The 25,722-nt window shown below is 35.0% G+C and overlaps 1 long non-coding RNA gene across 2 annotated transcripts in view; it reads right to left on the bottom strand.

Moving 5' to 3' along the window:
* Window positions 1–10,183: 10,183 nt before the first annotated feature.
* The window catches only part of LOC116419138, a 58,632-nt gene continuing 43,093 nt past the window's right edge, over window positions 10,184–25,722 (bottom strand). Inside the window, exons 3-4 of one of the 2 annotated variants that reach the window (XR_004229406.1) lie at window positions 12,922–13,024; window positions 10,184–11,424 (exon numbers count right to left, since the gene is read on the bottom strand). This is a non-coding gene — a long non-coding RNA (uncharacterized LOC116419138). The remainder of the gene's footprint in view (window positions 11,425–12,921; window positions 13,025–25,722) is intronic. The other variant, XR_004229407.1, reaches the window with a different exon arrangement.

Below are 25,722 nucleotides of genomic sequence, written 5' to 3'. Positions count from 1 at the left end.
TCAGAATTATTCAGAGTACAGAAAAAATGTATCCCATGAAAGCGCCAGACCATGTGTCTATGTATGAAGTGCTTTGCAAACTTTGCAGTATTATATAAATAAAAAAATATTATTTTAAGTAGTAGGAGTGTCCTTAGAGAATCTTAGAGCTGCCTTTCCTCACTACATCTAGTTTGTCATTAGTTATCTCAGTTCCTAATGCAGACAGTGCGATTGCAGCTCAGGGATACACCCCCAGTTCTAATAGGCTATGGATTTTCTATTTCTTGTGGTCCCAATGCAAAGAAATTTTATTTTCTGTCCTCAAAGGTAGTTTCCTCTCTGGAGTCATTCACAAGTAGATTCAACTTTGTGATGATCATTTGAGCCAACTTTTCTCTCAATTGTCACCTAGCCTTTAAAAGTCATTGAATGCCTTGGGAGGACTTTAATTTTGAAAGATCAAGGTCAACCATTGCATCCTTGCCCATCAACAGTAACCTTCAATGGCTCTAGAGGAGTGAGTGAGGTGATAATTTTTTGTTTTATATCCAATTCATGCAAGTGAAGACATCACCCTTGTGATGTCACCAGCCTTTTCTGACAATGAAGAACCAACAGCAACAAGCACCAATGAAATGTCAACAATTTGATTCCGATCTGGCTTTGTGGGCTGCAAACCTAGAGATGTGCCTATTTTTTTTAAAGCTAATCAAGACACTTCTGTAGTGTAGTGTAGTAAGAGGTGAAAAACTGGAACAAGAGGTTTAGCAATTGTTTTTTTTTTTTTTAACTGATCATTTTTTTTTTTATTTAATATCCTTTTATTTACAGGACACATACATGGGTAACTTTACAGCATTAACAATTGCCATACCTCTTGTTCCAATTTTTCACCTCTTACCCCCCTCCCCTAGATGGCAGGATGACCAGTAGATTTAAATATATTAAAATTAAATTAGATACCAAATAAGATACCACAAAAAATGTTATTTTGCTGTACAAAAAAATCAGACTCAAAATATTGACAATTACTTGTAAGGAAATAAAATCATATGCATAAATATAGGGATTGGGAATTCAATGTAATGGTTTTAGTCATCTCCCAGAGTTCTTTTTTCTGGCATAGCTGTTCATTCATTACTGCTCCATTAAATGATTTGGTTGATCTCTTCTGAGGATGGCCTGGTCCACGAACTTATCATAAAGATTTTGTTGAAGTATATAATGATCTCCTGGCCCGCTCATTTCCTCAATCGTTGTGTAAGTCTCTCCAGGCCTTTCTGAAATTATCCTGTTTCATTTCTTACAGAACAGTAATATTCCATAATTTTCATAACCACAATTTTTCAATTCTCAACTGATGGAATCCATTCGTTTCCAGTTTTTAGCCACACAAAAGGGCTGCCACAAACATTCTCCATACAGGTCCCTTTTCCCTTCTTTATAATCTCTTTGGGATTAATCCCAGTAGTAACACGGACAAAGGGGTACAAGTTTGTAACTTTTTAGCATAGTTCCAAACTACTTCAAAATGGTTGGATTCGTTCACAACTCCCCTTGCATCAATGTCCCGTTTTCCCGATCCCCTCCAAATAATATTTTTTCCTGTCATCTTAGCCAATTGGGGTGTGTAGTGGTATCTTAAGTTGCTTAATTTCCTTTCTCTGATTAATTATGACTTGGAGCATCTTTTCATATGACTGAAATAGTTTAATTTCTTCATCTGGAAATTGTTTTCATATCCGACCATTTTTTCAATTGGAGAATGGCTTGATTTTTATAAATTAAATTAATTCTCTTATATTTTGGAAATGAGGCCTTTATCAGAACCTTTGACTGTAAAAAAAATTTATTCTTCCTTTAATTTCCCATTATTTTGTTTGACAAAACTTTTCAGTTTTATAATCGAAATTTTCATTTTGTGATCAGTAATGATCTCTAGTTCCTTTTTGGTCATAAAGACCTTCCACAAGGTCTGGAGGTAAATATCCTTTTCCTCTAATTTATTAAAATTTTCATTCTTATGCCTGGTTATGAACCCATTTTGACCTTATCTTGGTATACAGCTAAGTATGGATCAATGCCTAGTTTCTGTTATTGTTTCCAATTTTTCCAGATTTTATCAAACATGTTCTTATCCCAAAAGCTGGGATCTTTGGGTTTACGATAGGTTGCTATTTTGTTGTGTTTTATCCTGAACCAATTATTCCACTGATCAACTAATCTATTCCTTGCCGATCCAAAGGTTTTGGTAATGCTGCCTATAATATAATTTTAGATCTGGTACAGCTAAAACCTTCATTTGATTTTTTTTTCAAATGCCCTTGAAATTTTGACCTTTTGTTTTCCATATGAACTTTTTTTATTTTTTTCTAGGTCATTAAAATGTTTTGGGAGTCTGATTGGTATAGGCTAAATAAATAGATTAGTTTTAAATATTTCATCTTTATTATTTTCTCGCCCTATCCAAGAGCATTTAATTTTTTCAATTGGTTAGATGACAATTTGTGTGAAAAATGGTCTGTATTTTATAAATTTCTAAGTTTTCCTCGATAGATTCTAAATATTTTTATATTATCAGTAGTTACTTTAAATTAATTTCTCTTTGTAACTCTATTTGGATTTTTTTAGTGATATATAAGAATCTGATATTTTGGGTTTATTTTATAAAACAACTTTGCTAAAGTTGGGATTATTTCTTTAAACTTTTAGAAATCTCTGGGGTTCTTAAGTATACCATCATGTCATTGGCAAGGTGATAATTTGGTTTCCCCATTGCCTATTCTTTTCCTTTTCTCTTTCTCGCTTTTATTTATACTATTTCTAATACAATATTAAATATCGGTGATATGGGCACCTTGTTTCCCCAGACTTATGGGAATGGTTGCGTTTGTCTCCATTACATTGTGCTTACTGAGGTTTTAAATAGATGCGCAATTATTTTGGAAAAGCCATTTTCCCTAACTTAAGTGTTTTTTAATAGGAATGGATGTTGGTTTTCAAATGCTTTTTCTGCATCTATTGAGATGATCATATGGTTTTTTGTTAATTTGTTTATTTGGCCAATTATATTATATTTTCCTAATATTGAACCAGCCCTCTTTCCTGGTATAAATCCTACTTGATCATAGTGTATTATCTTGGAGATGATTTTTCTGTAGTCTTTTGCTAATATCTTTTTAAGATTTTAGCATCAATTTTGGGGTTCTTTTTTTTTGTTTCGGGAATAAATTCTTCGTTTGGTGGATCCCATTTAAAAATTTTTGATTGGGGTTTTCTTTTAAATGTTTTAAAATTCATTAAACCATCTGGTCCTGGGGATTTTTCTTAGGGAGTTTTTTTTCCTGTTCTATTTCTTTTTCTGAAATGGGACTATTCAACAATTTACTTCCTCCCTATTAGTCTGAATCTATTTTTGGGTATATCCATTTCACTTGGTTATCAAATTTATTGGGCATAAAGTTAGAAAATAACTCTTATTATTTCTCAACCTCTTCAGGTGGAAAGTTCTCCCTTTTCTTTAAGACACCCCATTTTCCTCCCTCCTTTTTCTAATCAGATTTGCCAAAAGGTACTATTTTATTGGCTTTTTCTGCCAACTTTAGTTTTATTAATTAGTTCAATTTTTTTTACTTTCAATATTTTAATTTCTCCTTTTAATTTTAAATTTCTAATTTAGTATTTATTGGGGGTTTTTAATTTTTTTTTTTAGTTTTTGTTTTCCCAATTCATTAATCTTTTTTTCTGTTTTATTCAAGTAAGCCTCAAGGATATAAACCCTCTTATTCCTTTTTGCATCCACAAATTTTGGTATGAGTCTCATCATTGTCATTATCTTGAGGAAATTATTAATTGTATCTTAATTTCTGCTTCAAATATTCTTTAAGATGAATTGAGTTTCCAATTACTTTTGGTCTATTTCCCCAACTTTTTGTTGAAGGTTTTTATTGCATCATGATCTGAAAAAAGCATTTACTATTTCTGCTTTCTTGCATTTAATTTGGTCTTTGTCCTAATATATGGTCAATTTTGAATAGGTTCCATGAACTTAAGGAAAGTATTCCCCTTCTATCTCCATTCAATTTTCTCCAAATTAACATACCTAATTTTCTTTTCTATTTACTTCTTTAATTTTCTTTCTTATTTGTTTTTGTGGTTTGATTTGTCAATTCTGAGATCAAGGTTGGATTCCATATTACAGTTTTGTTGTCTTTTCTTCTTGCAACCTTAACTTTCCTTTGGAAGTTGAATGCCATACCATTGGTGTATATATTTTAATATTGATATTGCTTCTTGTTTATCTCCCTTTAAGGATGTGTTTCCTTCCATTCTCTTTTAATTAGATCAATTTTTCTTTTGCTCTGGGGGATGGCTACCCCTCAACTTCACCAAACATAAAGTTTTGCTCCAGCCTTTTACCTTTACTCTATATGTTCTCCCTGCTTTTAAATGGTTTCTTGAAACAAATATTGTAGGGTTTGACTTTTGATCCAGTCTGCTTCTGCCTCCCCTCTTTTGGGGGGTTCATCCCATTCACATTTCGTTAGAAATAAATTTATTTCCCCATCCCAATAACCCCCGATTATGCTTTACTTATTCTTGCCTCCCCAACCCTCTTTCCCCTTTTAAACATGGCCCCTCTTGTTCACGATCTTACCTCTTTTAATCCCTCCCCCCCCAGGTCTTTCCCCCCTTCCCTTTTTCCTTTTTTTTCCCTTTTCCTCTCCCCCTTTTTAATGAAGGAGGAAATTTTTTCTAAAACAAATGTCAATTATTTTTTCTTTGAGCCAACTCTGATGAGGAAGATTCCAAATGTTCCTCCCCCTCTCAAATTCCCTCAGATTATAAGTTTCCTTTGCCTCTTTTGGGATGTGGTTTCCCCTTTTTACCCTCCTTCCACCTTATTCGCCATCATCCCTTTTCCATTCTACTTCCCTTTTTTTTTATTCATTTAATAAATTATACATGTATTCTTTTTTTATATACAGAAATACAATTCTCAAGGTTATTTTTACCTTTTCTGCATTCTTGAGTTCTTGGTTGGAGATCTTTTTGTTTAGTTCTGGTTTTTCTTCAGAAACAAATGGAACTTTGTTTCATTAAATGTCCATCTTCTTCCCTGGGAAAATGCCACGCTGGGGTAGTTTTTCTTTGGCTGCATCCAAGTTCTTGTGCCTTTTCGGAATATCATTTCAGGCCTTCTTTCCTTTAATGGGGGGGATTTGGGTGATCCTTATTGTGGCACCTCGGTATTTAAATGGTTTTTGCGCTTTAAAATTTTTTCCTTAATCTGATAGTTCGGGAATTTGACAATTTCCTTGGGTTTTATTTTGGGTTTTCAGAAGGGTGTTATAATTTTTAATGCCTATTTTCCCCTGATTCTTTCCTGGGAGTTCTCTTGATATTTCTTGTAAAATGTATCTAGGCTCTTTTTTTCATCATAGTTTTGGAAAGTCCAATAATTCAGATTATTCCTAATCTATTTTTCCAAGTCTTCGTTTTGCAAGTGATAATTCATGGTTTTTCATTTGTCATTTTTTGGTTTTTTTGATATTTTGCTGTCTCAATGAATCATTAGTTTCTATTTGTTCAGTTCTAATTTTAAAATTTTTTCTTCTTATTTTTTTCTTCTTTCTGTATATGTCCAATTGGTTTTAAATGTATTGTTTTTCTTGATTTTTTTCCATTTCACTAATTTTTTTTTTGTGATTATTTTTTTTCAATTCACAGATCCTACTTTCTTGGAGTTCTTTGTCTTTTCAATTCCAAAATCCACTTTCCTGGTGATTCTTTATTTTCTAATTCACAATTCACTTTCCCAAAATTTTTTTACTTTTTCCAATTCAATTTTCAGGGAAGTTGTTGCTCTCTTTAAAGGGGCTTCTTTCCTTTCCCATTTATCTTCTAACTCTCTTTTTGGCTTTTTAATGGTCTCTTCTAAGAATCATGTAAAAGGGGAGGACAGTCGTGCATGTTTGCTGTTTGGGGTCTCTTCAGGGTTTGCTGACCTGTCTTTTTTCTGCATAGAAGCTGTGATCGTTCTTTTCATCTTTTATTCATGTTTTAAAAGCCTTTAGGGTGGGTCTCTGGCAAGGGGGGTTAAGCTTCCCTCTGCAGGGCAGGGAAGATGTAAACCGTTTCCCCTCCAGGTGCTCTTGGGTTTTCCCTTCCCCCAACAGGGGTGGTTCAGCACTGGGAGTATCAAAGTGCCAGTTCGGGTGAGGGATTGCCCTCGGCTGGAAAGAAATGCTGCCCCGGGCGGGCCCTTGTGGGACTGGGTTTGGCGGCCGGACCACCCGACTCTGCCCCCCAGTGTTCTGCCCGATGCACGGCCCCTGGGAAAAGCCATGGCCCCGCCAGGGCCCCCCACTTCCAAATTGGGGGTAACCCGGGGCTGCATCCTCCCCGGGCAGGATCACACTGCCCAAGGGAAAAGCCCGCTGCGGGTTGGGGCTGCCCGCTTGTGCTGGATCTGTGCTTTCACTTTGGTTTGGGCCCCTGGGAACCTAATTTTCTCCCAGTCTGTGTCCCCCCTCCCCCGGAACCAACCTTTTTTTGGACTGCAGTTTTCTTCCCCGTGAGTTGTTCTCTTCTTATCTTTTTTGTGGCAGTCAAGACTATTTTTGAGGCTCGATATAATATTGATAAAGAGGGTAAGAGAAGAGCTTAGAAAGTCGTGTGTGTCTTCTCTGCCATCTTGGCTCCGCCCCCACTCAATTGTTAATCTGTAAAGTTACTCATGCATATAACCTGTAAATAAAAGGCTATTAAATAAAAAGAAAAAAAAATTTTCTTCAAAGGTCTATCATAACTAACTTTTCTATAATTCTATTTACCTCCTTAAATTCTTTCTTATTTATTTGGAGGTTCAGTTTATCTAGTTCAGATAGAGTGAGGTTGAGATGTTCCACTAATATAGTTTTGCTTTTTTGTTTCTTCTTGCAGCTCTCTTTAACTTCTCCTTTAGGAATTTGAATGCTACACCACTTGGAACATACATGTTTAGTATTGATATTACTTCATTATCTATGTTACCCTTTAGCAAAATGTAGTTTCCTTCCTTATCTCTTTTAATTAGATCTATTTTTGCTTTTGCTTGATCTGAGATCAAGATTGCTACTCCTGCTTTTTTTTTTTTTTTTAACTTCAGCTGAAGTGTAATAGATTCTGCTCCAGCCATTTACCTTTACTTTGTAAGTATTCTGCTTTAAATGTGTTTCATATAAACAACTTATTATAGGATTCTGGCTTTTAATCCAGTCTGTTATCTGCTTCTGTTTTATGGGAGAGTTCATCCCATTCATATTTATAGATAAAATTACTAATCCTGTATTCCCTGCCATATTATTTTCCCTATTATACTTTTTTCTTTTCTTTCCCCCTTTCTTTCCTCCCTAAGGTTTTGCTTATGACTATCACACCTCCCTCAATCAGCCCTCCCTTTTTACAGCCCCTCACCCTTTCTAATCCCTTTCCCCTTCTACTTATTTTCTCCCATTAGCCTCCTGCTTGGCTTTTCCCTTTCCCCTTTTTCTTTCCTATATGTTGAGACAAGTTTCTCTGTCAAACTGTATATATATCTGATATTCTCTCTTCAAGTCAAATCCAATGAGATTAAGGTTCACACAATATTCATCCTCCTCCCTTCTTTCCCTTTATTGTAATAGGTCTTTTTTGCCTCTTCATGTAATTTACCCCATTTTACCTCCCCTTTTCTCTTCTTCCAGTATAATCCCTATTCCAACCCTAGTTTTTTATATCATCACAATAAAGTCAAATTAAACTTATTCCTTTTAAGTATTCCCCTAACTAAAATACAGTTCAAAAGAGTTAAACATGTCATCTTCCCATATAGAGATGTAAACATTTTAAAAAACTTATTTTTCTTCCTTTTTTACCTCTTTGTGCTTCTCTTGAATTCTGTATTAAAAGATCAAATTTTCTGTTCATGTCTGATCTTTTTATCAAAAATAAATGAAATCCCCCTATTTCAGTGAATGTACATTTTTTTCTTGAAAGATAATGCTTAATTTTTCTGGATAGTTGATTCTTGGGTGCAGTTCAAGCTCGTTTGCCTCTGGAATATTGTATTCCAGTCCCTTTTATCCTTTAAAGTGCAAACTTCTAGATCCTGGGTGATCCTGATTGTGATTTCTCAGCATTTGAATTGTTTCCTTCTGGTTGCTTGCAGTATTTTCTCCTTTATCTGATAATTCTGAAATTTTGGGGTCTCTTTCAGGAAGTGATCAGTAGATTATTTGAATGGCTATTTTACCCTCTGGTTCTAGGATATCAGAGTAATTTTTCTTGATGATCTCTTGAAAGATGTTATCTAGGCTCTTTTTTTCATCATAGTTTTCAGATAGATCAATAATTCTTAGATTGTCTCTCCTAGATTTATTTTCTAGATCAGTTATTTTTCCAATGAGATATTTTGTTCTCTTCTATTTTTTCCATTTTTTGGTTTTGTCTGACTGATTCTTGATATCCTATTGAGTCATTCACTTTCATTTGTTCAATTCTAATTTTTAGTGAATTATTTTCTTTAGTTAGCTTTTTTACCTCTTCTGCATTTGGCCAATTGAACTTTTAAATGAGTTGTTTTGTTCACTGGATTTTTATTGCATTTTACCAATTCTATTTTTAAGGAGTTGTTCTCTTCTTCATTTCCCCAATTCTATTTTTCAAGAAGTTGTATTCTTTTTCAACTTTGCCAGGTCTATTTTTAAGTAGTTTTCTTCAGTTAATTTCTGTGTTTCCTTTTCCAAACTTTCTTACAAAGCTGTCATTTCATTTCCTCATCTGTTTTCCAATTCTTAAGATCCTTTTTCAATTCCTCCAAGAGAGCCTTTTGAGTTGAAGACCAACTCATATCACCCTTTGAGGTTTCATCTGGAGACATTTTGTCTTTAATATTCTCAGGATTTGAGGTCCGTTCTTCCCTGTCTCCATAAAAACTATCTATGGTCAGAGTTCTTTTTGGTTGTTTGCTCATTTTTAAAGGTTAAGATCTGCTCTTAGGGCAAAGGGTGGATTTCTTCCAAGCTTCCTCTACAAGCAACAGTATCTTCACACTGTCCTGGGACCAGTGCTGATGGTGAGCATTGCCAAGTCCTACAATATTCTGGGGTTCAGGTGCTCAATATTTGTCTTCTGTAGTTGAATAGAAGGTCTCACTGCTGATCCATTGACTTCTGAAGAGTAACCAATACTTCTGTATTTTAGCTAAGAGCTTCCCAGTAAATTCCCCCAACATGTAGAAACCTCTCCACCTTGGGTCCCTGAGCTAGGCCTGCTCTGAGCTACCTCCCTTCCTGCCTGATTGAGACAGACATTTTTTGAAGTTCTTCCAAAATCTTCTGATGGAAACTTGTTAACACTCCAAATTTTTGAAGAGTTCTGTCACTCCAAAACCCATTCAGAGGCTTGATCTACTATTGATCTGAGGGAAGCCAGGAAGAGTTCAAAGACCTATCTACTCTCTGCCATCTTTACTTTGCCTCCCTCCCCTATGAACTTTTTTAAAAGTATTTTATAGTTCTTTTCTATTGGGATTTTTTTCTACTTATAATAGTAGGCTTTTTATTTTGTATTTTTTATTATTGCTTTTTATTTACAAAACATATGCATGAGTAATTTTTGAACATTGACCCTTGCACAACCTTGTGTTCCAACTTTTCCCCTCCTTCCCCACACCCCTTCCCCTAAATGGCAGGTAGTCTGATACATGTTAAATATGTTAAAGTATATGTTAAATCCAATATATGTATACAAATTTTTACAGTTATCTTGCTGCATATGGAAAATCAGATCTAGAAAGAAAGAAAAAACCTGAGAAGGAAAACAAAAATGCAAGCAAACAATAACAGAAAAATGGAAATGCTATGTTGTGGTCCACACTCATTTCCCATAGCTCTTTCTCTGGGTGTAGTTTATTCTCTTCTCTACTGAACAATTGGAACTGATTTGAATCATCTCTATTCCATACTTTTCAAAACAATATTCTGAGGAGTCTGGAGATTCTGGCTTCACAAGAATGTCAAAGGGGTCCATGACACAAAAACATTAAAAACTCCTGGACTTGCCATTGTTCAGTCATTTCAGTCATGTCCAACTTTTTCTGATCCTATTTCCTTATAAAGATACTGGAATAGTTTGCCATTTCCTTTCCCACCTCATTTTATAGATGAGGAAATTGAAGTAAATGTAGTTGTGTCTTGTTCAGGGTCGCACAACTACTGTTTGAGGCTAGATTTGAACCAGGTATAAGTTTTCCTAAACCCAGAACTCTATACACTAAACCATTTAGCTGCCTCAACTCCTGGACTAAAGGATTTATAGGATTTCTTCCAGCTCTAAATTTAGAATCATTAAGTGTTTGATGTGGGATATGAACCTACTCCTGACTTGATAAATCCAATTCTCTATCTTTTCAAACAAGCAAACTTCATTTTATGATAGGAAATTTCAGGAAAGTGAAAAGCCAAGGTATGGAGGAAACAAGGGAAAGTAGAAGGCAGGGAATGAATCAAATCTTTCCCCATACCATGAGAATTACTTGGCTTGTATTTGCTAAAAAATAATGAGTGCATCTAGATAGCACAGTGAGTAGAGTGCCAGGCTAAGAGTCAGAAGACTCCTTTTTCTAAGTTCTGTTTGCCTCAGTTTCCTCAACTATAAAATGGACTGAAAAGGGGGACAGTTTGCTGTTTTCAGCAATAAAGAATTGGGCACAACTGAAAATAACTCAACAACTAAATAATGTACTCCATGTATTAGCATTGGAGGTCAGGAGGAGATTTGAAGGATAAATAGTTTTGTGGATTTGAAGAAAAAACTTTGCCATAGAAGACCTTTTTTCAAGGACCTTTTTTTGTTGTTGTTTTTAGTTTTTTTCCTCCCTAATTCTATTATTCCCCATCACTTCAAAACTGCAGCGTCAGTGTTAGCATAGATTTAGTTATTCTTTTAAAAGTGTCATAAATGCTCTGAGCAAATTTTACTATTTCCATCTTGAGAATTTCATAAGACCTCAGATCTTATCCTTGATGCAAAGGTGCTAATTAATTTATTGGTAATTTATAGGTTAACACTCCCAGCAATGTAGGGCTCCATAGTCTAACAGATGAGATACTATAAGAATACCAATTCATTTAAGATATTGCTGATTATATAATATCACTCATGATGATTATAGTCTTTATGAAAGCTTTCTATTAACTTTCATGACACATAATACTAAATTACTAGGTTTAAATGAAAAGCTTTACTCATTTTCTTTGTGAAATATCTTAGAAACTTTCAGATTCAGATGTCACATCATAAATCTGAGAACATCCTTCCTTCTTCCTCTCTCTTTCCCTCCTTCTTTTTCTCCTTTTCTCTCTTCTGCTTCTTTTCCCTCTTCCTTTCTTCTTTCCTTTATCTCCTCATCTCCTTCACCTAAAACAAAAGAATGAATGATAAGGCAAAGAGCCAAAGATTGTATTTAAAGCCTTATATTAATCTCTGCCTCAGAATTTCTTCCCCTTACAGAATTTTCTCTTTCATTCCCTTCCTCCACTTCCCCCCCTTCCTTGTCTTTACCCTTCTCTCTTTCCCTTTTTCTTTCCTCTAGTCTCTTCTCTAATTTCCTCTTTTGTCTTCTATCTCAAATCTTTGTCATTTTCCATTTTCTTTTTTCTATTTTCTTCTCCTTCTTTTTATTCTCCCCTCTTCTCCCTCTCCTATTTTTCTCTCCCCCTTTCTCCATCTCTATCTTCCCTCTCATTTTTTCTCCTCTCTTTGTCTTTTTCTGCCATTTTCTCCCCTCTCTATCTCAGTTTCTTTTCCTTTCTTTTTATATGTCTTCATTTTCTTCTTTCTCTTTTCCTCTAGGAACACAAAAGAAAATACGGAACAGGAGAAATATCACTAGTATTGAACTTGAAGACATTAATTTAAATATAAGCTTTAACACTAGCAATATGATTCTGAGATAAATCACTTTAACTATCTGTGATTCAATTTCCAATTTCCTCACTACTAAAATGGGAATACTAATATTTGTGCTACTTCTTTTCAGAATAATAAAAGCACTTTATAAATCTTTACCACAAAAATGTAAGATACTATGGTATGAGGAAGATCATCTAGATTCTTATCCACACTAATGCATACTTTTAAAATGATTTACTAATTCCCAACTATGAACTGAGACTTGACCACCAAATGATGAAAAAAATATATTAATTAATTTCTAATTTTGTTTCATCTACACTCAGATTATTTTGATACATAGAGTTGTGAAGAAGTTTCACATACCAACAAAGCTGTACTTTAAGACTCCACCCTGAAGAAAAGGCATTAGATGGAATTCAGGTGAAAGAATAAAAAGATACTTTAAAGTTAAAGAAGGGTTAAATACACTTTGTTGGAGAGAAAAGCATGGGAATAATCTAACAGATTTCCTCAATTTTAGGAGAGTATATTCCAATAAGGTTCAAAGGAAGGAAAGGTAAAATGCAACAACCTAATGCTTTTCAATAAAAGGTGACCCAAGGGGATGAAATTAAATTCTGAAGGCAAAATCAGAAACAATTCCTAAGAAAAAAGGAAAGTTATATAAAGAGAACAATGTGAATACAAGGAGAATAAATGCATATCTCAAAAAATAGAAGCAAGAATAAGTAACTGAAGATGAATAGAAAATCACAACTCAGTCCTATATAAAATGAATTGGGAGTGCTAAGGACTAGAATGAGCTGAGAGTATTGGTGAGGGACAAGTAAGTAAAGGAGGGAGCAGACTACTATCTGAAGTCAGGAGAAAGTTATATGTGTGATAGTAATAAATACTGAACTGCTCCCCTATTATATTGCTAATATTTTCTCTTCCAAAGAGAATGAACATTGGACTAGGAGGGATAAAACAAAATTCATGATAACTATATATACTTACAGTTTGAAAACAGACTCAGACTTCAGTATTTAGTAACTTTTGCCACAGGTATACTACTACTAGGTTGATATCTTCCCAAAATCAAAAGAAACCAGAAAAGGGCCTATATAAAAAAAAATTCAACAAAAATTGAAAATGAAAATGGTATCTTTCTCTTGGACAATTATTAAATAAATTGTGCTATATGGATTTAATTGAATACCATGGAATCATTAGAAGTTATAAAATGTAATATTTCAGAGGAGGTTGGGAAATAGGAGAGCAAATTATAAAATGGGAATATTGTGGGCAAAAAAAAAACAATTTTGAAGGACTTTAAAACTCTGATTTAATACATTGATAAACCAAAAGAATGAAAATGAAACATATCACTCATCTCTTGACAAAGAAGTAATAAACTTAAAGAAAGGAATGTATGTTTTCAGTCATGGCTAATGTGAGAATTTTTCTTGCTGTACTATGAAACTATATATTTGTGGTATTAATTTTAAAAGTTCACTCAGTTGGGGGGTGGTGAAAAGGATTAATAAAAATGCTTGCTAATTTAAAAAGAAAGATAATAATGTAAAAAAAAATAAAAACACTTTTAAAAAGCCTGACTAGAAGAAGGTCAATTTTATTATGAGAACCTAGAGGAAAGAAGAGAGTAAGGAATGATGACAGTGGCTTTTGAATTGGAAAGAAGGACAGATTCAGAAAGGATTGCTTCAGTTTTCTTAAGAAAGTAAGAGTTTTCATACTCATCTGGGAGACAAAGGAGGAAGAAGAATCGGGGGAGATATGAGAAAAGAATGAGTGGTTTGAAAAAGATTTTCTGGGGACAAAGATAAGGAAATAATTAGAGAGGAATAAATGGGTTTCCTTGTAGTAGTGAAAGCTCAATATTATTTGGGTAATATAAGCTTATGGTGTACTCATTAACATGGTGCTATGACTTCTTCCAACTTTTTTTTTGCTACGGAGTAGAATAGTTGAATGCTGGGAATAATCCATGTTCAGAATTTGGAAAGTTAGCACTATTAAGAAATGGAAAGCAAGAACTTGGAGATTAAATAGTATAGTTGAATCCTTAACCATAGATAAAACTGGAAAAGGAAGAAAGCAGTTAAAACAGCAATAATAGCATGCACAAATAATAAGAGGCAGAGATTGAGGAAAGAGCAAAGAATAAGTTTAAGAAGCAGTTATGATTGGGAAGAGCAATATTAGAATTTTTTCTTAAGGAAAGAAAATTTTCTTTATGGGAAATGATAAGAATCATGGGTTATCCAAACCTGTGTATAGTTGAAGTGGAACCAAGGTGGAGGTTATGATATCTGAAGAGATTGAGGAATTGGGAAATTAAAGAACTTTAAGAAGGATTAGCATGAATACTACAATCTCTTATTATAAAGACAGAAGTTGGGGAACAGGAGAAAACAGTAAGCAAGGTATTCAACTCCCAGAGAAATGAGGGAGCCAATTTACATTATGTTATCATGATTTGAATAGTTTGGATAATTTTTATTTTTAAATCTTTTTTGAGTTCTATAAATTCTTTCTGGGTGGGCAAACATTTCATGGTACTCTTTGGTGTAGAGGTTTTGTTTACTAAAGTGTCCTCCTCTGAAGATGAACCCATGTTCATATAATATGTTTCAATGATGGGGTTCTTTCTTCTTGGCAGGTTCATTTTTTAATGAGAGATATTAGTGTAAGCATCTTTAATCATGGGGTTGGGGATAGTGCCTCAAGGTTCCCTTCAATTCTTCACTCTGAGCAAGAACCCCAGCTAAGAGCTTCACGCTCCTGCAAGAGGCCACAGCCAGCAGCATTCCTGCCCCTCTGTTTCAGCACTCTTCTGGTTCTTTCTTGCCCAGGGTCACATCTCCATAGCACAACTGGGCCTGACATTCCCAATCAGCCTCCATTTTCCAGGACTCAAACTCTTACTCAACAAACAGTCCAGGAGGTGAAAGTTTCTGTGGTTCCTGATGAGGTTCTAGCCACACCTAGCTAGCCCAAGAGGTCCCACTAGATGTTTCTGCAAAGATAGTCTGCAAAGATCAAACAGGTTGATCCCCAGTCCAGAGTCTTTCTTCAAATCTTCTTGGATTGTATCAGGAGGAACCTTTTCTCCACAAGTCTTCTTGATTTTTCACTAGTCTGCATTCACCCTGAGGTGCAAATTTGTTCTATATGTGAGGAAAATCAGGAGAATTTGAAATTTACCAACTTACTCTGCCTCTTCCCAGAATCCTTCCTCCTAGTATGGATAGTTTTAATCTAGTGGATTGAAGTTCAAAGGAGGAGATAATGCTGAGTGATAGCAATGAAAGGAGAATATGGAAGAGTCAGTATGGAACAAGGATTATTCTGACTTACCCTATAGGACAAATATTTTGGGAAGTGTTAATGAAGGGACACAGCTAATACTTAAGACAGAAGTCATGCCAGCAGGGTGAATTCAGAGAGGATTGGAGAGACTTACATGAATTGACGCTGAGTGAAATGAGCAGAACCAGGAGATCATTATACACTTCAACAACAATACTGTATGAGGACATATTCTGATGGAAATGGATATCTTCGACAAAGAGAAGATCTAATTCAGTTCCAATTGATCAATGATGGACAGAATCAGCTACACCTAGAGAAGGAACACTGGGAAATGTGTGTAAACTGTATTTTTGTTTTTCTTCCCAGGTTATTTTTACCTTCTGAATCCAATTATTCCTGTGCAACAACAAAACTGTTCAGTTCTGCACACATACATTTTATATAGGATATACTATACTATATTTACCATGTGTAAGATTGCTTGCCATCTAGGGGAGGGAGTGGAAGGAGGGAAGGGAAAAATCTGAACAGAAGTGAGTACAAGGGATGTTGTAAAAAATTACCCATGCATACATACTTTCAATAAAAAGTTATATTTATTAATTTTGTAGTGGTTTCTTTGTAGTGGCAAGAAACTGGAAACTGAATGGATGCCCATCAATTGGAGAAGGACTGAAAAAGTAATGGTATATGAATGTTATGGAATATAATTATTCTATAAGAAACAACCAGCAGGATGATTTCAAAAAGGCCTGGAGAGTTTCACAGAAACTGAGGCTGAGTGAAATGAACAGAACCAGGAGATCATTATACAGGGCAACATCAAGACTCTACAATGATCAATTCTGATGGACATGGCTCTCTTCAACAATGAGATGATTCAGACCAGTTCCACTTGTTCAGTGATGAATAGAACCATCTACACCCAGGAAGAGAACTATGTTGTTGTTTGCTTGCATTTTGTTTACTTCCCCAGTTTTATTTTTTTCCTTCTCGATCCAATTTCCTTGTGCAGGAAGATCACTGTATAAATATGTATGGATTTAACATATATTTTAATATATTTAACACGTATGGGACTGCCTGCCTTCTAGGGGAAGGGATGGCGGGAAGGAGAGGAAAATTTGGAACAGAAGGCTTTGCAAAGGTCAATGCTGAAAAATTATCCATGCATATGTTTTGTAAATAAAAATCTTTAATAAGAAAAAAAGACAGAAGTCATGTATTTGGAGAAATCCTGGTCTTAGTGAAAGTTTATGGAAAGAAGAGTTGTGAGAGAAAGAGACCTAGAATAAAAGGGTTTTTGTTCACTATGAAATAGAATACCAGGAATTACCATAAAAGTGATCAGTAGAGTTGGAGTGCAGTCTTGGATGGTTTAGGATAGAGGAAAAAGAGGAGAAAAAGATATGTGAGAAAGAGGGGAGATGAAGGATTATTTGCTCTTATGATGGTTGAGATTGAAATTGAATAATATGAGGATAAAGAGAAAGAAAGAAGTTCCCACATTGTTAGCTCTATATTAGTAATGGGTAGAAGCTAGGAATGTAAAGTTTAGTCACTCCTGCCTGTTCCTCTGAACACAGAATGGTTAAATTTTGGTGGTGAGAAAACATCAGGAAAGGTCAGAGTTTGGGAATGATTCCAAGAAGAACAGACTTGAGTAGTGAGCCTTAGTGAAAGGGCTAAGCAACTAGAGGCTAATATAGTCCAATGCACTAGAGGCCTTGATTAGTCCAATCAAAGAAATGGATGAGGAACCTTAAAGGGGGAGAAAGAGCCTCTGAACACAAGTTTTGCTCGTTATATAATTCCTTTAAGTAGGCAAGCTGCTCTTGTGTATTTGAAATAAGATTTGATCTATTTAAATTTTACATACATTTAGATCTATTGACTTAGGTAAGGTCCATTTTGCACATGTGTGTGTATGCACTGCACATACTACATCTGGTCATATGTACATGTGCACAGCTGTTTGTATATGGCTACATGAGTGTACTGGCATAACATAAGCTATTAGTCACTTGCTTAATTCAACTCCCAGGCCAGAGGAAGTAAATAGCCTTATGCAGGTCTATTTGTAACAGCAATGTAATGAGGTCTCTGGAGACCAGTGCCAAAATCATCTGGAGAGCTAGCTTTGAGAATAAACTCCCAGTTCCTGTGAATTGGTTTTACCTTATGCAGTATATTCAGAATGTGATGAACAAATTATTTCATCTGTGATACTTTTTTCCCAAATAGTATCTCAGCTATTTTTAAAACAGTTCTCATTCCTTCCCCCCAAATACCACTTTATTATCAGCCTGTTTCAGACAGACGCAAGGCTATATTGGGAAGTATTTTTAAAACTATTTTCAGATAACCATATGCAATTAGTATATATTCTTATTATTGTTGTTTTTCAGTCATTTCAGTTATGTACAATTCTTTTTGACCTCATTTATGGTTTTCTTGGAAAAAAGGTAGAGCAATTTGTCATTTTTTTTCTCTCCAGCTTATTTTACAGTTGAAGGAATGAAGTGTGTATATGAGCCCAGATTTGAACACAGATTTTTCTGATTCCAGTTTCAGCACTCTATCCATTATACAATTCAGTTTCTCTGGTAAATATACTGTATAGAACAATTTATTTTCAATTCATAGACATTTAGAATCACTCACTAAAATCATCTAATGTATTGGAGCAAAGTACTTTATGAATCGTTCTAGATAATATTCCTGAACTCTGTGAAAATACATTATTATTATTATCATGTATATCATTATGTTATATATATAAATAATATAAATATCTAATCATATATCATGATAATTAGCTATATATACCTATATATATAATAATAATTATATAAATAATACATATATGTAAATATAAATTTAAGACTACCACTTTGCCATTACAAGAAGGAAAGAATATATTTGGAAAGGAAAGGCATTTTACCCAGAATAAACTGAGCAATATTTGCAGTTGCATTCATGTTCCTCTCTGATCTGATATTTTTTTTGGCTTACCAACTTTTTTCAATGAACTCTAATTTGTATTTAAAATGGCATGTATTTATAGATGCTACATTATATACATTTATACTTTATTGCATTGTAATACAGATATATTTCTATCACCTTCTTAAAAATGCAAATCAAAAATAAAAAAACCTAAAAATCAACAAAAAATTATTGACCTTGTTAATTCCTTGTAGAATCTCTCATTCATATTCTTTTTATTTCCCTGATACTACAATGATCAGCCTTTTCCTTTTTATCCCTTTGAAATCTGGAGTCCACGCTCATCATTCTACTCAAATTGTTCTCTCAAAGACACTTGACAGCATCTGATCATCAAATTCAGTGATATCTCTACATTCTTCATCATCCTCTACATCTCTTCTTTAATTAGCAGTGGTGTTTATCCTTAACATTGTCAAATCAAAAGAAGTGGAGTTTGATGGAGAATGCTAGACTTGGAATTGGGATTGGAAGAAGATGGCTTCTCATCTCTGATATTTACCCGTAAGAACTCTGTCATAAATGGATACCATGCCAAATAATGTTACAATAGAGTTCTGCAAAAACAACATGAATACTGCCATGTTTTAGATATTTCTGTTAAAACTGATATTTGGCCTAAAAATATAAAAATGTAGCTCACTATTTTAGGCAATAAGCATCATTAGGCAGTAAGCATCAAAATCAAATTATTCTTACCACTTACACTGGAATTTAGTTAAATATATACATTAAAGAGGTTATCACAGAAGATTCTGGGAAGATGGCAGAGTAGGTTGATAAATTTAAAGCTCTCCCAATTTTCCCCACAAATAGAACAAATTTGCTCTTCAAGGCAAACATAGACTGGTGAAAAATCAAGAAGACTTGGGAAGAATGGGAATCCTCTTCATATAATCCAAGAAGATCTGACAAAAGACTCCAGGCTGGATATTAATCTGTCTAGAGTGAAGACACCCTTAGGCTAACTCCGCAGAAACATCTAGTGGGGACCCCTCAGGCTAGCCTTTCTTTACAGAAAATGTAGCAGCTATAAGATTTGGGGATCACTTTGCCTTGCCCTAGAAGACATATTTTTACTATAGTTCATAATTTAGTTTGACTTATTGCTATGACTTCTGACACCTCCAAGTCTCTTTACTTTTTTTTATATATAGCTTTTTATTTACAAGTTATTTGCATGGATCAGCATTGACAATTACCAATGCTTTTGTTCCAATTTTTTCCCTCCTTCCTCCCACCTTTCCCCCAGATGGCAGGTTGACCAATACATGTTAAATATATTAAAGTGTAAGTTAAATACAATATATGTATACATGTCCAAACAGTTATTTTGCTGTATAAAAAGAACTGGACTTTGAAATAGTGTACCATTAGCCTGTGAAGGAAATAAAAAATGCAGGCAGACAAAAATAGAGGGATTGGGAATTCTATGTAGTGGTTCATAGTCATCTCCCAGAGTTCTTTCGCTGGGTGCAGCTGGTTCAATTCATTACTGCTCTATTGGAATTGATTTGGGTTCATCTCATTGTTGAAGAAGGCCATATCCATCAGAACTGATCATCATATAGTATTGTTGTTGAAGTATATAATGATCTCCTGGTCCTGCTCATTTCACTCAGCATCAGTTCAGGTAAGTCTCTCCAGGCCTTTCTGAAATCATCCTGTTGGTCATTTCTTACAGAACAATAATATTCCATAATATTCATATACCACAATTTATTCAGCCATTCTCCAATTGATGAGCATACACTCAGTTTCCAGTTTCTGGCCCCTACAAAGAGGGCTGCCACAAACATTCTTGCACATACAGGTCCCTTTCCCTTCTTTAAAATCTCTTTGGCATATAAGCCCTGTAGTAACACTGCTGGATCAAAGGGTATGCACAGTTTGATAACTTTTTGAGCATAGTTCCAAAGTGCTCTCCAGAATGGTTGGATCTGTTCACTGTTCCACCAACAATGTATCAGTGTCCCAGTTTTCCCACATCCCCTCCAACATTGTCCATTACCTTTCCCTGTCATTCTAGCTAATCTGACAGGTGTGTAGTGGTATCTCAGAGTTGTCTTAATTTGCATTTCTCTGATTAATAATGGCTTGGAGCATCTTTTCATATAGCTAGAAATAGTTTCAATTGCTTCATATGAGAATTGTCTGTTCATATCCTTTGACCATTTATCAATTGGAGAATGGCTTGATTTCTTATAAATTAGAGTCAATTCTCTATGTATTCTGGAAATGAGGCCTTTATCAGAATCTCTTTACTTTTCAATTCATTTCTTTGCAGTCACCAACCACATTTACGTGAGGACAATATCCACATAGCCACTGATTCACTATTAAATCCTTGGAAAGGGGTAACAATTAAGACCATTATGATTATTATAGATCATAGCATAATAGATTTAGAACTAGAAAATACATTAGAAACTAAGTCTACCCCTTCATTTTATAGAAAAACCAACTATGAATGAGGATAGGTTACTTGCTTAGGGTCACACAGCTAACAAGAGTCTAAGGTGTGATCTGAATTCAGTGCTTCTTGTCTTCAGGCTTTGTACTCTCCATTTCACCACATATTCTTTCCCTTTCAAAACTTTAGGCACTAGGTCTCCACCTTGGAGGATTCATCCTGGATGAATGATTGTGAGAGTGGGATCTAAATACTCTATACTAGCAGCAATCACATCAAAGTATCATCCTTGCAAATACAAAAATAAACGCAATTCAAGAGAGCATTGTTACTGTATATTTGGGGTAAGTTGTTGCCATGGCTACTCAGTTATTAAGAAAACTGGTATTCACATTCATGAATGAGAATACAGAAATGTCTAAGAAGTATTATGCTCTTCCAATGTCATTTTATTCTTTAAAAAATTAATGAGAGCTGGTACTTTTTGATGTATACAGATCCACATCTAGAACTGTTATTTTAGCTAGTGCTTATGAAGTGTGACCATCTCACCTTCCTATTTAAATTCTTGTAGTTCCCTGTCACTTCCAGAATCAAATACAAAATCTTCTATTTAGCATTCAAAGCCTTCATAACCTGACTTCTCTCCCCCACATACTCATCTAGTCTTACACCTTCAACCAAACTATATACTTTATGATATCGCAACACTAGCCTCCTTGGTGTTCCTTTCAGAGAACACTCCATTTTCTTATTCCAGACATTTTCACTGGCTTTCCCCCATAACTGGAATCCAATTCTTTCTTACCTCTGCATCCTGGCTTTAAGTCCCAGTGAAAATTCTACCAGAAACTTTTTCTGAACCCCCTTGATGTTAACACCTGCTCTTTGTTGATTATAGATAGATATACTGTATATAATTTATTCGTACATAACAATTTTCAAAATAACTCCCCAGTGAACTCTAAGTCCCTTGAGAGCAGGATTTCTTTTCTTTCTTTGTATCTCCAGAGTTTGTACAATGCATATCACATGGTAGCTACTAATTACTGACTGCCATCAGTAACAGGACTTTGCACACTGCTGTGGACTTTGGGGATGACAGTGCGATAAATTATTGAAAAAATCATTTAGCAATATGCCTCAATTGTTTTGTATTGTGTTCCTAGGTTTCTAAGAAGATACACAAAGAAATGGACATTTGATTGGTTACTGAACTCTTTTCTTCTGGCCAGGATATATTAAATAAAATGACTTCTCCCATAGGAAAGGAAGGCTGTATTGCAATGATACTTCTGGTCAATAACCCTTCCTCTTCAGCCAGTAACTCAATTACTGCAAAGTCATGGACTTGGGTTTTGGTACAGACAAACAAGAAGTTCAGCTTGAGTGGACAACCTTCAAAAGATTATTGCTATTTGGGGGGAGAAAGAGTCTGCTTATCTGGAAGAGATGCATTCGAGCTATATCTGGCAAGAAGCAGACATGCAGAAGGGAGTATGGAACAATCACGTTTTTAAAAAAAAGAAAAGAAAAAGAAAAAAGTTGATAGAGCAGGAGAAAAGGACGAAAAAGATAAGGCTTATGCAGAAGGGATGAAGAGGGGACAGCTCGATGATTCAGTGGATAGAGAATCAGTCCTGAAGTCAAGAAGACTTCAGTTCAAATCTGACCTCAGACACTTAACACTTCATAGCTGCATGACCCTGGGCAAGCCACTTAACCTTAATAGCCTCAGCAAAAAAACAATACAAAAAAGAAGGGATGGAGATTAGAATTTAGAATTATAGGATCAATAGAATGATAGAATTTATAAATTGGAAGCAACTTTAGAAATTATCTATTCTAACTGCTTCATTTGATGGATAAGAAAACTAAGATCCAAAGAAATCACACATCATAATAAGTAACAAAAATATAATTCTAAATGAGACCCTCTCATTTTAAACCCAGTCCCATTTTCATCATGCAACCAAAAGAGCAGTAAACACTACCTGCCTTTCCCAATCCCACCCTCCAACAACAAAAAATACCATTGATATTTTAGCCTTAATAGAAATGAACTAACAACTTGAAAAGTGACTAAAAGAACCTGGGACCCAGTTGAGGAAACAGAAGAACCTGTAAAAATTTGTCTCCGATTATTTTTTTTTCAATTTTAAATGCTCCTTACTCTGACCTGATTCAAATATAAAGTCATAGAAAATCCCCAAAACTAAGAGAGAAGAGTTGATTGATGTTCTGAAGTTGTTTTGGTACAAGCTTAAGACTAGACTTAGAATGCAGGGATAAGAAGCAGAAATAGCAAGACTGGCCCTGCTGTTCTTATATTGAGCCCAAATCTGACCTAAAATTCTGTGTGTGGCAGAGTGTGGCAAGTCAATCAACTGTCAGCCAGGGCCTTCAGGCAGGCCCCTCATCCTGGCATTACCTTTCAGTAAAGCAGGAGGGACAGTCATAAGGCATGGTGGAGAATGGGCACCCTGCAGAGTCAGCTGTACTCTCTAGCATAGCAGCTGTGCTCCCCAGATGTGACTATACCTCTACCGGAAGCAGCTTTGGCAAATGGAAACTGAAACAGACAACAAAATGCATGGACTAGCCAAAAGTGTTTTCCTGTTAATACATGGGGTTTTTTTTGTTTGTTTGTTTGTTTTTGTTTTTTTTTTTTATGAATCCCAATGAACCACAGAACACAATGTAACATTCTTTCGGAGGGTAATTTCTGCAACAATTGACAACATGATATAGCAAAATTCTCATTTTACTGAGAATCAAATGTCCACTTTGCCATCTTTGTAACCTAAGACGAATCATTTTTCCTCTCTGGGCCAATTTCCTCATCTGTAAAATGATCATTAAGTTTTCCTCCAATTCTAAATCATATAATACATTTTGAATGTATAGACACGTTAATCGACTCTGAGAGGTCAGCTTTTGCCTTATCTTGCCAGGGACCACATATCTGTGCCACTGCCAGGTCTACTCTAGATTTCATCTCAGAGTATCACCCCCCATTTTCATCCTTCCTTAACCAGAACTCCGTTTCTGGGTCCCTCAACTCTAACGGGTCATTTTCCATTTTTTCTGCATAGTCTATGTGAATGCAAGTCTACCCCACTACCACCACCCTAATTTCTATCATCATTTATGTAAGTTCTTGAGAGCAAAGACTGTCTTGCTTAATACAATGTCTCAAACTGAAGACTTTAGCTTAAGAAGACTGAGATTTCCCACTGCGTTCAAGGCCATCTCCATCATCCTGATCCATATCTTGACTGGACACAGATGGCTCTGGAGGAGAAAGTAAGGCAGGTGACCTTGAACAGCTCATCCTTACTTCAGTCCATTTAACTTGCATGTCATGGCATCACCTTCCTGATATCATGGTCCTCTTCCCAGAACAAAGGACAAATAACAACAAGCATATAGTATTTAATAATTGCTCTGTATGTCTCTATCTCTATTTCTCTGTCTGTCTCTATCTCACTTTATCTGTCTCTGTCTCACTTTACCTGACTGTCTCCCTCCCCTCTGTTTACTGTTTACAAACATTCTCCCCTTCATGTCATACATTTTCCTCTTAAAATATTTCTTTTAGTGATAATTCAATAGAAACTGCTAGAAATCCTGACTGATTCTGGAAGCTTTGAGACTTCTTCATTTTCTAATAATTAAATAAATAAAGTCATTGTTGCAGTATTTGCTTTATAAATGAAAACATCTGACAAAACAATATAAAGACAAATTTACTTGTACCATTACCTGTCCCCTGTATTTCAAGAGTTTTTTTTTTATTCTTTTCCCCCCAGAAGATTAAAATGTCCAATAAACTATCCTAGAATTAGCTTTAATTCAAGTGTCTTTAATTTTAAATTTTAGGAGAAAATAAAAACATTTTCCTAAAAACTTTTTTTAATCTTTAAAAATAATCATATAGAAAAATTATCCAATATGTGTCTAATGTTTATTTTCTATAACTAGGCATTTCTTTATAGTCTAAATATATGTTTAAAGTATTCTTCATCATTTAAGATTGCCCTGATGACAGATATTTTAATTACTTGAAATCAGAAAGATTCCAATTGAATTTTGCTAGGTCATGTTCAATCCTACCCTTGTGCCTTATCATGGCCTAGTGGGGATCCTGGGCACTCAGAGTATACCAGACAAAGCCAATCACCGGTAGCCTACTTGAAAGGCTTCAAATCTCAATTTGCCAGATTGAGTGTCTGACATAAGCCTTTACATTACTAACAGAATGAGAGATTTTCTTTTTCAGGTATATCAAATTATACAGATTTTCCTATGTAGCATATAGCATATGTAGCATATGTAGCTCTGCTTGGTAGCGAGCATGTGCAGACCTTTAGAGTAAGTAAAATATGTTTATTGATAAGACATTTTCTATTTTTAACAAGCAGTAAACAAATAATAAAATATGGATCACATATTGATCAATATTATAATCCCATCATGTCCACAGCATTATGAGAACCTCCTCTCTGCCCTCAGGAGTAATTTTCCTTCTCTCTTCTTCATCTTTCCCTAGGAAAGATATGCTCTTTAACGATCACAACAAATGTATCTCTTTGCCAGAAGAGTGATGCACTTCATTTGATCATGTAAGAGCAATGAAGGCAATGAAGAAACAAATAGATCAATTCTAAATAAGTTGGAAACTTTATAGAACAGCTAATCCTAGAGCTAAGATCAGGGCCTGAGATACTGTGAGATACTCACAGTATCTTGGCAGTTTCTTGCTTGACCAATTAATTTCCAGTTCCTTCTTGTTTTTATAAGTAAATATTGATTTATCTTCAGAACTCTGTGTTTATACTACCGGTTCAGCTAGCTAACATCAAGAAAAACTTCCTGTCAATTAGAATTGTTCAGAAGTAGAATAGATGGTCTCAAGTGAAGATAGGTTACCCTGTTTAGGAGTCAGAAGGAGTCAGTTTCAATATTAACTCTGTGATGTATATTAGGAATCAGAAGGGGTCAGTTTCAATATTAACTCTGTGATGTATATGACTCTGGACAAGTCCTATCCTATCTCC

The sequence above is a fragment of the Sarcophilus harrisii genome, chromosome 4, assembly GCF_902635505.1.
Source record: "Sarcophilus harrisii chromosome 4, mSarHar1.11, whole genome shotgun sequence".
Lineage (NCBI taxonomy): Eukaryota > Metazoa > Chordata > Mammalia > Dasyuromorphia > Dasyuridae > Sarcophilus > Sarcophilus harrisii.
This window is presented reverse-complemented; position numbering and strand designations above follow the sequence as displayed.